This window comes from Myotis davidii, unplaced genomic scaffold (genome assembly GCF_000327345.1).
Source record: "Myotis davidii unplaced genomic scaffold, ASM32734v1 scaffold1535, whole genome shotgun sequence".
Classification (NCBI taxonomy): domain Eukaryota; kingdom Metazoa; phylum Chordata; class Mammalia; order Chiroptera; family Vespertilionidae; genus Myotis; species Myotis davidii.
The window spans coordinates 146,725-152,815 of NW_006286703.1; the positions used below are offsets into that span (position 1 = coordinate 146,725).

A 6,091-nucleotide genomic window follows, 5' to 3' on the forward strand; every position below is an offset into this window, starting at 1 on the left:
GAAGTCAATTAGTATATTCCCTCCTTATTGGCTGTGGGCACCACCATCTTTGAGGGCAGGGCAGTCAATTAGCATATTCCCTCCTTATTGGCTGTGGATGCCTTCATCTTTGTGACAGCATGAGGGTCAATTAGCATATTCCCTCTTTATTAGATAGGATTTCCCAGATGAGAAAATTGAGGATCTGCGTTTTACGTAACCTACAGAAATTACATACCTAAGTAGAGGAGCAGAATTTGGGTCCAGGTTGTCTAGTTCTAAAATACATTTTTTTAAACGTGGTCTCATGATCTGATGATGCTGAATCTTTTCCTTCAGACTATGAATTTACTTCCATTACTGTCCAAACCAAAAATCTGATGAAGACCTTTTGGACTGTGAGATGGGCGGGAAAGGGAGGAGGTAGAGAGAAGGAATTGAGCCCAGCACTTCATTTTCTCATTTATCTTCATAAAATTCTCATTCATTAGTGCACGCATCCACCCATGGAGATAACCACCAAGTAAATAGGATTCCCCATGGAATACCTGTTCTTGTTGGGTTTTATATCATTGTTATCAGTGATTGTCAATTCCTCCATATCTCCCAATGTCCCCACAGCACCCTCATTCCATTCATTTTAATTCTCACAACACTTCTGATCTGTCTGTTTCACTTTTCCAATTGGCTTAAGCATGATCAGTGTCTCTCTAGGGATGTGGGGTGTCTGACAAGTTTCTCAACAAACATTTGTGGATTAAATTAATTTGAAACCTGCCTTACAATTCATAGATCTTGGTGCTCCTCCTATTACAGACTCTGCAGATAGCACACCACTGGGGTCCACTCTGCTCCCTGAACTTCCCTCAAAACTTAACAGTCTTAAGTTAGAAATCCAACATTTTTATGTGCCCTCTCCTGAGTGTGTGTGTGTTGGCAAAGAATTCATTATAAAACAAAAGGAAGTTCTTTGTCCCTCTGGCTGGGTAGCTCACTTAGAGCATCGTCCCAACGCACCAAGGTTGTGGGTTTGATTTCTGATCAGGGCCCACACAAGAATCAACCAATGAGTGCATAAATAAATGGAACAACAAATGTTTCTCTCTCTCACTTCCTCTCTCTTTAAAATGAATCAATAAATAAAAATTTTAAAGAATATGAGGCAAACCTTTTCTACCTGCAATAAACTCACATGTGTGAAGGTTTTGTTTGTTTTATTGTGACTTGGATGTCTTTATTTATCCTCACCCAAGGATATTTTTTCCCATTGATTTTTTAGAGACAGGGGAAGGGAGTGAGAGGAAGAGGAGAGAGAGAGAGAGAAATATTGATGTGAGAGAGACACATCCATTGGTTGCCCTGTCAGGGTCTGGGAATGAACAGCTGAGGTACATGCCCTTGGCTGGAAATCTAACTCTAGATCCTTCGGCCCACAGGTCTAAGTTCTAACAACTGAGCCAAACCTGTCAGGGCTTTATTTTTTTTTATCATTCAATATTGTTTTCAATTACAATTGACAGAAAGTGTTATAGTCATAAGTTATATAAATATCTAATCATTAGATTGTACACCTAAAACTGAGTTCTAGACTATTCCTATCACCCCAAAAGCTTTCTTTTGAACTTCCTCAGCCAATCCTCTCCCACCCCCACCCTGAGCCCCAGGCAACCACTGACCTGCTCTTGCACCCTTTTGTGTCTGGTTTCTTTTACTCAGCATAATATTTTTGTGGATTAGTTGTTTGTTTCTGTTTTTTTTGTTTTCTTTCTTTTTTTTATTGTAATCCTCACTGGAGGATATTTTTTCCATTAATTTTTATTTTTTTTTAGAGAGAGTGGGAGGGGGAGGGAGAAAGAAGAGGGAGAAAGTGAGACAAACATAAACATGTGAGAGACACATCCATTAGTTGGTATCCAGCTGGGATGGAACCTGTAACCCTGGTACTTGCCCTCAACTAGGAATCGAACGCGAAACCCTTTGATGCAAGGGCAGACACTCAGCCGCACTGGCCAGGGCTGTTCATTTCTTTCTACTGCTGAGTTACCTACTCAGTGTTTTATCTGTTAAAACTATTTCTCAATATTCCTTGGTTTCAGATCTCACCCCTTAAAACTTTAAATTTCAAATCTAGTTTAAGGGTTGTATTTTATCCTCTCAAAAACAGCTTCATGTCAACATCACATTATCAAATTAATCCTTAACACAAAAATATATGACTACTAAAGTGATATCTTCTTCAAGGTGCAGGAGTTAGGATCTAACACAGACTGAATTCTGAGCAACAATTGTTTTCTACTTGATATCCCAGCTTTTCCATCATTTTTAAAATCCTGCGGAAATCTTGTGTACTATACCAGACTCCCTGTATGTAAGCAGTGCACAACTTGTCATCAATACTTGTTAATATTCTTTAACCTGTTGGGCAAGAATTTTTTTCACGGCACTGATTTTTTTAAAGCTGTACGACACACATGTATATGTGTAGGGAGCGGCTCTAGGGTCAAGCCTAGAGCTGACCTGTGACAGGGCCACAAAGTCCCAGCCTGGGGGGCAGAGCTCTCCTAGCATAATTAAGCCTGACCTTGTAGCCCTCCCTAATTCCTTCCTAAGTAGCTAGTGGGCTGAGGGATCTGAGTCAAAGGATCATTTTTGTGCATCTGTCAGGGAAAAATTGCTGGAAAAATGTACACTAAACCATTTTCAGTGCTAAGATTCAGGGAGGGAAAATGTGATGAGAAATTTGAAGAATTCCTTTTGTTTAGAAGAACCTTTTCTGCTCATAAGTGTCTATATTGCCTGAATCCTTGTGGTCTAAGAACAGGGCCTAAGAAATAATAAGATCTAACTAGTATTGAATGAATAAGTGAATAATTATTTTTAAATTTGAATTATAATGTAAATATGGTTTTGCTTATATAAACTGATGTATTGTTAGCATTTTATTGCAAAAAATGGTTTTATTAATTCTATAATTTTGTAGACAGCATATAGTTAGATCCTGCTAATCTTTGTCTTTGATTGGGAAATTTAGTTCTCTTACATTTAAAGCAATTACTGATATGGAAGGAATTAGTACTGCCATTTTGTTAATTGTTTTCTTGATATCATAGCTTTTGTTTTTGTTCCTCATTTCCTCTTTTGCAGCTTTCTTTTGTGTTTTGTAGATTTTTTTGTAGGATATGTTTTGATTCTCTTCTCATTTCCTTCTATGTATATTCTGTGAATTGTGTATATTACATATAATGTCTTAAAGTTATAGAAATCTATTTTAATCTAATAACTTAACTTCAATTGCTTATAAAAACTATATTCCTAGATAAATTTGAATAATCCTATCTAATAAATAGGGACTATGCTAATCGACTCTCATGCAGTCACAAAGATGGTGGTGCCCACAGCCAATAAGGAGGGAATATGCTAATTGACTGCCACACTTTCAAAGATGGCGATGCCCACAGCCACAAGATGGTGGCGCCTAGTCCCCTCAGGCCCGCCGGGGCAGCAAAAGTGTGGCAAGGCCAGGCCTGCCTCTGGAGTCCCCCAGTCCCCTCAGCCCCCCAGCCACCTCGGATGGTGGCTGCCCAGCCACTCAGTGCCACCCGAGGCTCAGGTAACCAGAGCCAGCCTAGGCTTCTGCAGCCAGCAGTGGCAGCAGCAGAGGTTTGATAAGGTGTTGCCTTTCCTTGATTGCCGGGTCACCTCCTGCTCCTGAGGGCTCCCAGACTGTGAGAGGGGGGAGGACGGGCTGAGGCACACCCCGCCAGTGAATGAATTTTCATGCACTGGGCCTCTAGTAATAATAATAATTATAAAGATATATAAAGAAAAGAAAAAAAAGACATATCCAAAATACACAAAGGACTCAAACTCAACAATAAAAAAGAAACAACCCACTTAGAAAATTGGCAAAAGATTCTGAACAGACATCTCACTTGAGAGTCACACTGACAGCAAACAAGCATACAAAAAGATACTCAACATTACTTTTTATTAGGGAATTTATAAATAAATAAATAAATAAATAAATAAATAAGTAAATTCATTTCCAGCTACATCTCACTCCCCACTGAATATTGCAAATAAATTTCACTCTTTTCCTTCTGTCCCAAAAAGGGGCTGGGAACCTGGCAACACGTCCTCCCAACCCTGGGACACCACATCAGAGAAGGGGGGTGCAAAAGTGAGCCCAGCCCCAGTAGGGGGCATGCAGGAGGCAGCTGATCGATGTTTCTCTCTCATCGATGTTCCTAACTCTCTATCCCTCTCCCTTCCTCTCTGTAAAAAATCAATAATATATATATATTTTTAAAAGTGAACACAAACAAACATCACATGCCCTACCATTCTGAGTGTGGCTTTAGCTGTTTGGGCATTTGTTGGTTGCTGCAGATCCTTGACTGTTTTAAGAGCCCCAACAAAGCCATTTTAGTCTGTTTACTTGATGTTTCTCTAAAGAAATAGGGGCCTGGACCTTCCAGTCTGCTTCTTATGAATTTCAGCTTTAGATGTCACTTAATTTTAAAAGTTAATTCCACAAAATATTCAGAGCCTAAATAAGCCTCTTCTATTGTGTAGCAATTATAATAATAGTCATATTTATTGAGTGCCTACTGTTATGTATAGTTTGCTCATTAAATAACTCATTCAGACTTTACAACCTTCTAGGTAATATTGTCCCCACTTCCTAGATGAGAATGCTGGGCCACAAAGAGGAACGCACTGTCTACATGGAACTAAGACACGTAGGGATGGAGCTTTAAGTCTTCAATTGGAGACATGAAACTATTCATGGTTTTATATGACTTGAGAGGAGGTGGCTACAGCAGACCAGAAGAAGTTGGCTGGATCACATCCTAACTTTTAAAGGATTTAAAATGAGATCTCAGGCCCTAGCTCAGGGGTGGGCAAACTTTTTGACTCGAGGGCCACAATGGGTTCTTAAACTGGACCAGAGGGCCGGAACAAAAGCATGGATGGAGTGTTTGTGTGAACTAATATAAATTCAAAGTAAACATCATTACATAAAAGGGTACGGTCTTTTTTTTCAATAGTTTTATTCATTTCAAACGGCCGGCCCGGCCCGCAGGCCATAGTTTGCCCACGGCTGCCCTAGCTGGTTTGGCTCAGTGCATAGAGTGTTGGCCTATGGACCAAAGGGTCCCAGGTTCGAGTCCAGTCAAAGACACATGCCTCGATTGCAGGCTCTTGCCCGGCCCGGGCACTGGTCAGGGCCCATAAAGGAGGCAACCAATCTATGTGTTTCTCTCACATCGATATTTTTCTCTGTCTTTCCTCCCTATTCCACTCTCTCTAAAAGTCAATGGGTCTTTCCCTCACTCTTCCACTCTCTCTAAAAATCAATGGAAAATGTCCCTGGAATGAGGATTAAAAAACTAGCAAACAACAACAAAAAATCCCCCACTAATTCATGATTTTTGGGAAACAATGATCTATATTTGTCTGCCTAAAGCCAGATCATTGACTAAATGGTTCACTAATTCTGAGTGGAAATAAATAGTGTATCGCAGGCTAAAAGCTACCTTGAGATCAATTTACTAGACTCTGAAAAGAATATTCTTTTAAGCAATTTCGCTCTCTATTTGTGCTTCCTTTGAGTACTGATTAAAAAATATATATATTTTGGTATAGTTACTATGCAGCAATTACTGAAGTCATAGTTGAATAAGCAAAAATATAGCATATGAGTTTTACAGTAGATATATTGATTTGTATCCTATAATAGTTTGGAAAGAGGATTCTACTGAAAAAAACAGTGAAGCAAAACTCAATATTAAATGGACACCTCTGAACAGTTGAGTTTTTGAATGTTTTTTATATATTCTTGACATACCTTATGATTTAATATTTGTTCGTTACTTAGTAACAGCATGATACTCTACAAATGGGCAGTCAACTACTTCTTTAGAGAAAAGTCTTATTGTCATGTTTGACTTACTGTCAATCATTGCTCTCAATTTATGCAATGGGATACTTTTGTAGATACTTCTCAGTCTGCAGGCAATCCAATTAAGATGGCAAGAGTTTCCTTCCCTAATAAGAACTGAAGAATCAGCAAGGAAAATCATCGGATGGAAAACAAATTAAAGATGTG

The 6,091-nt window shown here is 39.2% G+C and overlaps 1 protein-coding gene across 1 annotated transcript in view; it reads left to right on the forward strand.

Annotated features, from left to right (window-relative positions):
- Window positions 1–6,091, forward strand: part of LOC102762714 (acyl-coenzyme A synthetase ACSM1, mitochondrial-like) — a 13,519-nt gene that overhangs the window by 3,328 nt on the left and 4,100 nt on the right. The gene's annotated exons all lie outside the window — the stretch shown is intronic.